Below are 12,488 nucleotides of genomic sequence, written 5' to 3'. Positions count from 1 at the left end.
TTTTCAGACTCACTCTGTGTGTACATCATTGGGGATCTCGTCGAAATGAAGGTTCTTATTAAGTAAGGCTGGATCAGGCTTGAAATTCAGCATTTCCAATAAGCATCTATGTGAGCCTCTTGCTGCCAACCTGCGGAGCACCCAGCCAATGTCAAGTATGGCCATCAGAGATTCATCTCCAAAACTTTGTGCTGCCAGACTAACCCGTGGCTTCTGTCTGGTTACCCACCTCTCTGGAATCTCAACCTTGTGGGTTATTATGAGCCTTTCCTTCTGTCCCAGACGATGAAGACATTTTAGCTATACATCTGGGGAAATCATTTGAAGTTAAATTTTCCTAGGTGGAGGGTCCAAAGAATCTAAATTATGCCCAACATATTATTCACCCACAACCTCATTCTACCTCCAGTTTTCATGGTCTGTTTTTAGTCCAAATCAAATGTATTTATGCCCCAGGTGTTCACTGATGCCCCAGCATGCATGGGGAACCTCACCTGCCTCTCTTTTCTGACATGAAGTACCCATCCGCACGCACTTTGGTTTTCCATTTTCCTTTGGCATTGGCAGTAGAAGGAAAGAAGAGATCTCTTGTTTATTGCAAGACTATTTCATGAGACTTCTTTCCGGGCTCACAGACCCATCCTGAGAATGGCAAGGACACCCAGGAGGACCAAGAAGGGAACGATCAAAGACAACTGTCCCTCCCATCTTCACTAAAATTACTTTGATAGTGGGGCAGGATGAGGGAAGCATCTGGTTCCAAATGGCTGCTGGGTGACCTTGAGACTTGTCAGCCGTTTGCTGTGGGGAATGAGTGGGTGGCAAGAAGAAAGAGTGGCAGATTTTATCCATAATTACTCATTACTTTCCTTCCTTGTCAAGTGAATAACTGGATTTTCAGCACTTCAAAGGAATCCCTCTCATACATTAAATATTGTGGTTGGGGGGTGCTCTTAGAGATTGTTTTCTTTGAGCCAGTAATAAGAAAGTACATAAAGTCTTTTTTTTTTTTTCTAGAAGTTCCTTAGACCAGGGAATGAATATCTACCCTTGATATATGAGAGTTTCAGCTGACCAGTGAGTTTAAGGAAAATCAGCAATATGGTACGGTTGCTTAGAAGAGCTCATTTAGCTGTAGGCTGCATTAATAGAAGCATAATCGTTACAATGAGGAGGTGATGATGCTCCTCTCTGCACTGAAGAGATCCCTCCTGGAGACGTGCATTAGGTTCAGGGCCTGCATGAGTCAGGGTTCCTAGCAACAAGCAACTCTGACTAATTTAAGAAGAAAGGGGATTTGCTCAGATATTAGATAATTCAGACATTTGTTGATGGACTGGAGAAACCACTTGAAAGGCGGAGCTTTTAGGGATGACTTACAAGCCATGACACAGGAAAGGCCTGTTGAAACCCTTGTTATTGCTGCTGCCACCAAATGCTGTGAAGGCCAAAGTCAGTAATGGCAGTTCCATGGTGACAGAGAACCTGATTTCTACGGCCACAAGCACCAGGACCACTCCTCCCACAGGACTTCCCCTGCAAACCCAGCAAAAAGCTCAAGGCCTCTGTCTCCACTTGAACCACAAAACGAAAGCTCCCCTTCCCATTCCTTCATGGTGCCCCCTTCAGAATCAGGCTTTCATTCCAGCACCACATCGGTCACGTGACTCTGCTTAGGGAGGAGGGCAACATGAGAGTTTCAGTTCTTACTGCTGCCTTTTGGGGACAGGACGGATCCCAGGGGATTTCTGTGGAGAAAGATGATGGGTGGCCATGAACATGACAGATGTCCCCTGTTCTTATTGAAGGTCACAGACTTATCAGAAGAAAGTAACCAGACAGTGAAAGAGCCGCTGAAGGAATGGGGAAGTTTGGAATATAAACAGGAAGACCTGGGTATGAATAAGAAATTTTAAAAGTCAGAGCAAAGTCTTCTAAAGACAGAATGAGCTGACACGGGTAGTGAGTTCCCCATCACAGGAAGCATTCAAGAAAATGCTGGTCAACCACTTGATAGAGATACAAACAATAAAGGGGCAGAATTTAAAGGTCCCTTACAACTCAGAGATATTGTTATTTTCTGTTCTCTCCTTCCAATATTAATCACCTATTTGGCCTCAGAAAACCAACCCATCTTGATATATCTTGTGTAGAATTTATAATGACCTCCCTGCCTTCATTTTTGTCAGTGCTGCATTTTATTAAAGCCTGCTTCCCCATTTATCCTCATCATGTTAGTGAGGCAGCAGATCAATTCATTACTCTTACTTATCTAATATAGGAGGAAGAGAAATGGTCTCCGAACCCTCGCCAGCTGGAAAGAGGAAAAAGTAGCTAGCAGCAATTCCGTTACTGAAAAATGGGACTTCTTTTTATAAAGGGGGAAAAAATGGATTTCAGTAAAGCAATCAAGTTAGGGAAGGGCCATTTCTGAGAGTAGAATGAAATCCACGTCTGGGAAGTTGCACGTGTCAATACCGCATCCGTTGTGCATTTTTTTTTTAAAAACCAGAGTCAACAGAGAAAAACCAGGAGCGTGCGTCAGTTTGGCCACGGGGGCAGGCCAGCCTCAGTCTTCCCTCCTCCATAATGGGGATGTCGCTGCACTGACACAGCGGGTGAGAGAGTGATGGCGGGCTTCAATCACTGGTAGGTAGGGCTCTGTCACAACGCAGCACACCTTGTCCGTCAAACGGGGGAAGCAAGAGGAAGCTGGCTGATTGGCTCCCATGTCGCTGATTGGCTCAATCCACCACGCCCCCAGCCTCAGGACCCCGCAGGCCAGCAGTGGCTCTCTCAGCATCCTGCCCACGGCCCCTGCGAGCTGCCCTCCTCCCACATTGTTGAGTTCCAGGAGTCACGTGTCGGGGTCCAGTTTAATTCATGACACATCCTTGACAGCCTCACTCCCTGGAGCCCCCAGGGGACACCAGCCTTGTGTTCATCTCCTGCTCAGGGCTCTCAGATATGGAATCTTACTAAGTAACTGTCAGCTGGTTGTCACATTCCGTCCTAGAGGCGACGGAAACAGTATTCAAGGATTGTGCCTCTGTGTGCTGCTTCGAAGATGCTTCCGTGTGGCTGGAAAGGCATTTCCAGGGCACTGGAGAGCAGTGCGTTTCTCGTCCCTCTATATCTTGGGTCCCTCTTTTACACCTCTGAGCGCAGAAATTGGCCTGGGAAGACAAGGTAGGTTTTAGAGAATGGCCATCCTGACAGAGAAGGACCGCCACAGCTCAGTCCTGTGCATACTTGCCAGGGAGAGACCCTTGCAATGTGTAGAAATACGAAAACAAGGAAAAATCCAACATGGCTCTGATTCACCACAGTGAGATCTAATGTTTATCAAGCGTTTATCCTGCCGCGGACACTGGACCGAGTGCTTTATGTACATTATCTCCATCCTCACCATGACTCCTACGTGATGGGGATTTGTACTCCCATTTTACAGATAGGGAAACTGAGGTACAGATAGCAGGGCTAAAAGCGTGTGCAGTGCTGAAATGTAGGTGCAAACTGCGTTGGTCTGACTTCTAAGCAAGCTTTTACCCTTTGCCATGCTCTTTGTTTAAAATGTCTCCTTTCAGGGCTCCTGGCAGGCTCAGACAGCAGAGCATGCAATGCTTGATCTCAGGGTTGTGGGTTCAAGCCCCACATTGGGTTTTAAAATCTTAAAAAATATAAAAAATAAATTTAAAATTTTTAAAAAGGACAACTGGGTGGCTCAGTTGGTTGGGTGGCTGCCTTCAGCTCAGGTCATGATCCCAGAGTACCGGGATCAAGTCCCGCATTGGGCTCCTGACTCCATGGGGAGTCTGCTTCTCCCTCTGACCATCTTCCCTCTCATGCTCTCTCTCACTGTCTTTCTCTCAAATAAATAAATAAAATCTTTAAAAAAATAAAAAATAAAATGAAATGCCTCCTTTCAATGGAGGTGGGAAAAAGATCCTTCTCTCTGCTGTTAAAAAAAAAAAAAAAATGACCATTCAGATAGCTGTTCAGAAGAGGAAGAAAAAACCTTCTGGGGTCAGGCGAAGGTTAAGCATGTGAGTCTGTGGTGAGCTGGTTGTGCCAAGGTCAACTTCCTCTGGATGCAATTTTCTGTTTGTGAGTTTTGTTTGGGAGAGACAGGAGTGTTGATTGGTATGAAGGGTCAGTTCATATGGACCAGTCCTCAGTGGGTATTGACTGTTACTGGGGACAGAGGCGAGGAAGCTGGGGTCCCTCAAGGTGCTTCCTGACACACAGACACAGCCTGGGAGCAGAGCTGCTGCCAGGCCAACTCCTGGTGTGAAGGGACCACCACCCCTATGACCCCCCACCTCTGCACCTCTTGGGTAGATGGGCCCAAGGTCACACTGATAGTCCAGGTCATGATCTTCGAGGCCATGCATCAGACAGGCAGGAGACATGGTTGGCCCATTATGCCTCTGAGCCACACCTTCCCCATCTCAGATTTTTGGTTCTTTTTTTTTTTTTTAAAGATTTTTATTTATTTGACAGAGATACAGCGAGAGAGGGAACACAAGCAGGGGGAGTGGGAGAGAGAGAAGCAGGCCTCCTGCCAAGCAGGGAATCTGATGTGGATGGAACTTGATCCCAAAACCTTGGGATCATGATCTGAGCTGAAGGTAGCCACTTAATGACTGAGCCACTCAGGTGCCCCAGATTTTTGGTTTTTATTAAGCCGAGGTCCCACCCACCTGGGTCCTCAGCCGTGCTCATAAGTAGAGAAAGCATCTGGAAAAGTTCTCCAATGGCTGATTTCACCCCCAAACAGTGTCTCGGTGATGGGCATCGCTGACCCAGGAATGCATATGGAAGAGGCCCCTCTTGGCCTGTACAATTTGCCCTCTGCCACTCAGGGAGTGTGGGGGAAGTGGGTGTGGCTTATTTCTCTTTCCAGGCCCAGGGAACAATCTGAGTTTGGGAGGTTCAAGTTTTAGTTCCTTGTTACAGCTGAGGAAGACTTCAACATCTCAACTGCCTCACAGAGCTTTGGAAGAGAGGGAAGGCCCCCCTTCCGAGGTGGGAGACAGTGGACCCCAGGCCCCTGGGCCTGCTGCCTATCCACTGGGCTGCTTCTTTTGGCCTCCACACCGAGGACAAGAGGCTCCTTTGCTTTCTGCTGCCACGGGCACTAGAAAACCAAATTTTGCTTTTAGCAGTAACCTCTCAGAAGCACCAAAAAATAAGCTGCCAGAAACTCCTCCAGCTGACCTGGGCATTCTAGTTTTTTCATGGTTGTTGGGTTTTATTTGTTTTTTTAAGATCGATTGATTGGCTGATTTTAGAGAGTGCGTGGAGGGAATAGAGGGAGAAGGAGAACTCAAGTTGACTCCCCACTGAGCACAGAGCCCCCTGCAGGGCTTGATCTTACCATACTGAGATAGAGACCTGAGCCCAAACCAGGAGTCAGACGTTCAATCCACTATGCCACCCATGCGCCCTGGGGTTGAGGTTTTTGTTTTTGTTTTTGTTTTTTAATGGGCCAGTTTGACCTGCAACCCAGTTCTGTCTGCTCCCATTTCAGACAATACACACAGCATCTTCACCTTCAAAACATCTGTCCTCAGGGGAACAGAGCCCAGGGGCAGCCTGAGAAAACCCAGGATATATATGGGTTTTGTTGTCTTGTTTTGCATTGGTAAAACCAGGAGACCGGTAACTCCTGGTTGGGGTTGTCAAGGCGGCGGGCAGTCAGGACATTGAACATCGTATGGTGTGGCCATGGGCTCGGGCTGAGCTGGGAGGAGGGTCACCCGAGGGGCTTTTAGGAATGCTGGCCTTGAGGAGGGTGGTCTGGCCTCGTTTCGGGTTTGTCGTGTCTGTCATCCTGTGCTCGTGTTCAAGCAGAGTGGTAGACAGTAGGTAGGACTGGCCGTGAACTGAGGAGTTTTCTGGTTGGGTAGAGTCCTCTAACTGTCCACTGAGGAGGTTACAGCCCAGCTGCTGCTCCTTCTGGAGCCGCTTCTATTTTGAAGGAGAGAAACAGCACAGCAGAGACTGGAACCCCGGTTCCAGCACCAGCGCGCCAGCCCCACGCCTCCTTCAGAAACCCCACTGCTCTTGGCATCTCACGGCAAGTCTGATACTTCCTCTAATCCCCCACCATTCCTCCACTGCTCGGGGCTGATAGTTTTCATAAAAGAAGTGCTCCATCTCCTTGCTTCTCAAAGTGGGGCCCACAGATAGTCACACGAGCTCATGGGGAGCCCGTTGGGAACGCCAAATCTAACCTCTTACCCCAGACCCAGTGCCCTGGAATCTGCCTCTTCCCCAAAGGCTCAGGCAAATGCTGAGCTCCTGGAGTCTGAGAAGGGCAGGCTGCTGGGAGTGCATCAGGCGCTTCTGTCTAAGAACAGAGCACACGTCGTGCCTGGAAAGGTGACCTATATGTGGTCAGGACTTGGGGAGCTGAGCGGGGTGGGGTGTGGGAGAAGAGCCTCAGGGTGTTTGATCCATTTGGCTGGAGTAAATCATTTTAAGACTGCCACACTCTCTCAGAATCCCAGAGAGTCAATTGTGCACCCTTCTTTTGCCAGTAATTTCTCCCCTGCCTAGAGGTAAGAGATGCTTCTCCAGCCTGCTGTGAATGTCTGGTAAATTACCTTACCCACGTCTTTCCTGCCTGTGGCACACCAGGGGGGACATTGTGTCCAAAGCCTTGGAACACTGTGTACACAATCACCCTTTCCAGCCACCTGTTTCTGCTGACAACTTTAGGAATTAGCTTCTTTACTAAGCATTAGATAAAAATCATCCCACTCTGGGGAAAAATGACACAGAAAGTTAAGGGCTGTTTATAAAACTACATACACATGCATGAGGTTTGCCAAAAGCTGCTTGTGTCCCAAGTGAGGCAGACGGGCCACTATGGGCAGGAATGGAGAAGAGGATTGAAGGAAAGATCGAGAAGGCTTGAAAGAGGATGCATGAGCTCAGGGACCCTGTGGCAGTCGGAAACGGCTTCCTTAGAAATGTCTTTGAGAGCATGAAAGTTACAAGAAACTGTCATTTTTACGGAGAGCCCATACTCCTAGGATTCTAGTCCTTCAGGTTATGTCACTATATCCCTACTAATGAAACACAACTTTTTCATCCCCGGGAGACCAAGGCTTTGCCTCCAGTGCAGCATGGAGGAGAATGGATCATTTATCTAGATAATTCAAGGACAACCTCCCACTTCAGCTACCCCTGTGCACAAACCATCATCTGTCCTTCACCAAGAAGCTCTGACCAGGAGCACAAACCCCATGATTGGGACTTGGTTTAGCAAACCACCTGCCTTGTAACACTATGGCATGGGGTGGGGGGGTGGGGGGTGGGAAAGAGTTTGCCCCCGGGAACATTTGGCCACGTCTGGAGACATTTGTAGTTGTCCTGACTGAGGGAGAGAGATGCTCCTGGCAACCAGTGGGCTAACCATCCCACAATGCACAAGGCACAATGCACAGGGCAGGCCCCACATGGCAGAATGATCTAGCCTCCCATGACAGCAGGGCCTAAGTGGAGAAGCTCTGTTCCCAGGACATGGGCTTGGGTCTTCACTCACTGCGCAGCATGGTGGTTTGGAAGGAATTTCTTCCCCACAGGTCCCTGAATCACAGGAAAATCAACAAGAACACAGTCTCTAGCAATGAGCTCAGATTCTCTGTGCCCCGCCCCCTCCATCACCCTGCCCCGCCCCTGGCCAAGGCCGACCACATTCAGCCAGGTTATCATGGGCTTCCTCAGACAGCAGAGCATGCTCATTTATATTCCATCTTCCAGGGCATTTCTGGAAGAAATGTTTCCCAGTCCTGCTACTTGGTGTAGATTGGGGCCTCTGAGAGGCCAAGAGAAACCCAGGTCACATTTGTTTTGGAAGCTCTAGGTATAAAAAATGAAGAAAGACAAAAATAAGATGATAAAAATTTCAGTGCATTTTAAATATTTGCAAATAAGCAATTAATACTGTCCCCAAAGAGTGGAATCAATATGCTTGTACCAGTCAGGGTATCACTGCATTATCTCTACACTTCATATACTCATTCATCGTGCCCTACAGGGAGGGTCATCCTGTGATGGAATCCAACCCTGAGAGTGCACAGTGAGAGTTTTGCTTTCTTGAGTCCTACCGGTGTGTCTCTGTGAATAGGGCTTACTTGGAAAAATAATAAAAATCTAAATGTACAGCTATTGGAGGCCATGTCATAAGGAGCAGCAAAAGTCCAAAGGCAAAAAATAGTAGTTTAAACATACAAATACTTATTGGATGTCCTAGGTAGTAATCTGAGTGTGTGTTTGTATAAATGTGTGTATATGTGTATATATATATACATATATCCATATATAGATGTACCTATAGATACACACACACACACACACACACATATAATCTCAACCCTTTGTTGTTATTAATCTCATTTGACAGACAGGAAAACCAAAATAGAAATAAAAGTGATGCCCAAGGTCACATACCTTATCAGTGGGTCCGTGAGTAGAATCAGGTATGTAAGTGAAATCGACAGAGTTTGACTCCAGAGACCACATTTGTGACCCTGTCCATTGACAGCCTCTCAAAGGGAGATAAGAAGTTGTGTAGCACCATAAAAGAGCTTTAGAAAGCATCTCGAGGAGGTATAGGGCAATGTCAACAGGCCAGGTGTTAGTCACACAGATCTGAATTCTAATCCTGGTTCAGACCCTTTGCTGGGAGGTTTTGGGCTCCTTCCTTAATCTAAAGCCACTTTCCTCAGCTGTAATTGACCTGGTGGTCCCCAAATCTCCAGTGAGGCTGTGTTAGGGTCTGAGCATTAGCCCAGAAACACGAGGGGCACACAGCGTTGTGATGCTAAAACTGAAGCTCAGAGAGAGCAAGTGTGTTCCCTAAGGCCACACAGCAAAGCACTGACAGGCCTCTGAATACATGGTCCAGTATTCCTTACACATCAGCTGCTCTAAACCATTTCATCAATCTGGCCCTCTCCGACCCCTTACAGAATCTTTCTCAAATTGCCCATTTCAGAGCTCCAGATAGGATTCTCTCACCTGCAAGGCTATGTGGTCATACTTGGTGGGCTGTGCCAAACTGGGTGCTGTGGGATTAAGCAATCAGAACCTACACAGTCCAAAAAAAAGTGGGGGAAAGCGTTTATATTCCAAGCATAATCCCGAGTGTCCACTAGGTGGAGCCACGCTTCTGCATTCACGGTCCCAACGTTTCTCTGGATTAGAGCGTGAATTTGGCTCATAAGTGAGCTACTGAAAAGATTCACTCATTCATTCACTCACTCATTCATTCACTCACTCACTCATTCAATAAATATTTACTAAGCACCTACTGTATGCATGACACGTGATACAACAGTAAACACTGTAGTTCTTTTATTTATTTATTGTTTTATTTCAATGCAAGTTTGTTAACATATAGTATAGCAAGGAGCCCAGCATGGGGCTCGATCCCACAATCCTGAGATCATGACCTGAGCTGAAACCAGGAATTAAATGCTCAACCGTCTGAGCCACCCAGGCACCCCAAGACTGATTTCATTATAGGTGGAGTAGGCAAAAGTGTTCCCTCTTCCCTGGGCACACATTTCTGCCTCCCCTTCCAAGAGAGGCTCTGTAGGTATAGATGGAACCTTGGAGGCTGATGTCGGGAGGCCCAGGCTCTGAGCCTAACATGATGTGTGGTCGTGGATCATCACATTCTCTTTCAGACCTCAGTCTCCTTATCTGCGGTAGACTCCATATGGCCACAAATTCTTTACAGACCTTCCCAGCAGGAGGTGGTGTCTTTCACCCACTGGATCCCAGAGCCAGTCACCCTCCAATCCACATCACATCATCTCCCCTAGATTAGCCATAAGGCTCCTGCCAGAGGTTCTCCCACTGTCACTCTGCCCTCAACGTGCATTTCACACAGGAGATCGAATGACGTGAGAACAAGTTAGATCACATCACTCATCTGCCGCACCCCCGCTGATCACAGCCGGCCTCCCTTCCATGACCTTCAAGACTGGCTACCATGGGGCTCCCCACCCACTTCTCTGCCTTTCCCCGCCTTGTTCATAGTGTGCCGGGCCCACGTCTGGGACTGTGACCCCAGGACCACACAGTTGGTCCTCTAGAGAGAGCTTGGAGCTGAAAAACAAGCGGAACTTGAGCTGGAAAGCATATGGGATTGAAGTTTCACTTTGAGATAAACATTCCTCTATCCAAAAACTAGGGGAGACCAGAAAACTTCTCCTTGAACCTGGCAGGGGGAGTTTCTCTAAGAGGAGGAGAGGGTGGTAGGATGAACAAGGCTGGGCTTCCAGAAACACGGTTTCTGGTGGACGGTAAGGGGTCAGAACCCTGGGCTGTCGTCCTGCGGCTGGCCAGTGAGTAGATGAGTGAGTCCCCAGTTAGGATGCTGTAACTGCATCTGATTAATTTTATTTGGTTTTTCCCCTGACTTATAGCTCTGACCTCCATTAGAGTAGAAGCTCCTGGGACATATTCACCTCCGTAGCTCCCTGTCTCCCAAATGGAACTCTGCACGAAGGTGGCAAGGAGAACGTTTGCTAAGTTCTGTGAGCAACAGTCCTCTCTTGCCAGCCATGCCTGATAGCAGGACCCCAATGTTTTTCTAGGGCACGCTCCCTTCCCTGCTCTCACCCATGTGCTCCATGTAAGGGCTCACTCCCTCCCCGACTCCAGAGCTGGACCCATGGCCAGGCCTAACCAAGGAAAACATCACTTTCTCCAGAGCACACTTACTGGTTCGAGAATGGACAAGTGATCATTCCAGAACCGAGGAGACAAAGGAGACAGAAGCGGGGATGAAAGCAAGTGCTCTTCTGCTCAGGCTGCAAGAAGCAAGGATGCGGCAGGCTTGAAGCTGCTGAACACCTAGAATTAGCCAAAACAGTCGAAGCCGGAGAGGATGGGAGGGGTCAGATCCTGGTGACATGCTTTAAGCCCCTGAATCCAGCTGAGTCAGAAGCCATTTCTGCCACTGGATTCTTGAATCATCTGAGCAGGTAGTTTCCATTTCTTGTCTAAGTCAATTAGAGTGGAGTTACCTGTCACTCACATCCAAGAGTCCTGACAGAAGAATGAATGAATGAATGAATGAACGAACCAGAAAACATTGGCATAGAGGAAAGGATTCTGTGCTAGGGGCCAAGACAGTGTCATGTCATTTACTATGTGACCCTGGGCAAGTTCCCTGATGTCTCCAGACTTCAGTTTAGAACTCAGATATCTTTCATTTATTCAACATTTATGGCCATTCATCGTGCCAGACACCATGCTAGGTGTTGGCTTTTCTATGGTAACAACCCCTCATGGTTCCTGTTCTCATGGAAATGAACTTCACTAGAATAACGAAGTAATATTTCTGCATACCTGATTTTGTCACTGGGAAATCTGTTTGTGGTACAAGTCCCCAGCACTTAACTGGTAATGATCTCATTATTCCTTCCATTCCTCATCAGCTACTATTGGGGTTAGCTGGAGGAGGGGTGGGAAAGAGAGCCTCTTATGACCAGGGAGGAGGGTACCCAGGCTTCACTTCCTACCAGAGCTCATGACCAATCAGAACTAATGTTTATGAGCCTAATTATACACAGCCCTGAGCTAGAGTGTGTAACATGAGCCTGGGTTGGGCCTGGGTCCTCTCCTTTGGGACCTTTAACTCTAAGAATAACCAACCTGCAACCAAGTACAATTTTTCTGGCCTCTGGCACAGAGACTTTTCTGACTCAAATACACTCATCAGCGTTCCCAAGATTCAGGCTTAGAAATGGAGCTACTTAAGCTCAATCATTTTCAATTCTTGTTATAAAGAATAATGCCAACTGCAGTTGGATTTTCATTTTTAAAGGGAATTTACAACTTGGGTTGAAGTGGCCAAATGTCCAAGATAAATAAGTTCAGCATCCAAGTGGAAGCTTGGCAGGCCCCAAATAACCAGAGTTCTATCCCACCTTCTAGGCTTTCATTTGCTCATTCACTTAAAAAATAAATAGTTATCAGGGCACCTGGGCAGCTCAGCTGGTTAAGTGTTGCCTTCAGCTCAGGTCATGATCCCAGGGTCCTGGGATTGAGCCCTATGTCAGGCTCCCTGCTCAGTGGTGAGTCTTCTTCTCCCTCTCCCTCTGCCCCTCCTCCTGTTTGTGCTCTCTCTCTCTTCCTCTCTGTCAAGTAAATAAATAAAATATATTTAAAAATAGTTATCGGGGCGCCTGAGTGGCTCAGTGGGTTAAGCCGCTGCCTTCGGCTCAGGTCATGATCTCAGGGTCCTGGGATCGAGTCCCGCATCGGGCTCTCTGCTCGCAGGGAGCCTGCTTCCCCTCTCTCTCTCTCTGCCTGCCTCTCTACTTGTGATCTCTGTCAAATAAACAAAAATTTAAAAAAAAATAAAAAAAATAGTTATCAAGTGTCCACTCTGCAGCAGGCACCATGATAAAGCAGCAGCTCATTCCTAAGAAGGAATCCCACGGAGGGAAGAGATCCAG

The sequence above is a fragment of the Mustela nigripes genome, chromosome 6 (assembly GCF_022355385.1).
Source record: "Mustela nigripes isolate SB6536 chromosome 6, MUSNIG.SB6536, whole genome shotgun sequence".
Taxonomy (NCBI): Eukaryota; Metazoa; Chordata; class Mammalia; order Carnivora; family Mustelidae; genus Mustela; species Mustela nigripes.
This window is presented reverse-complemented; position numbering follows the sequence as displayed.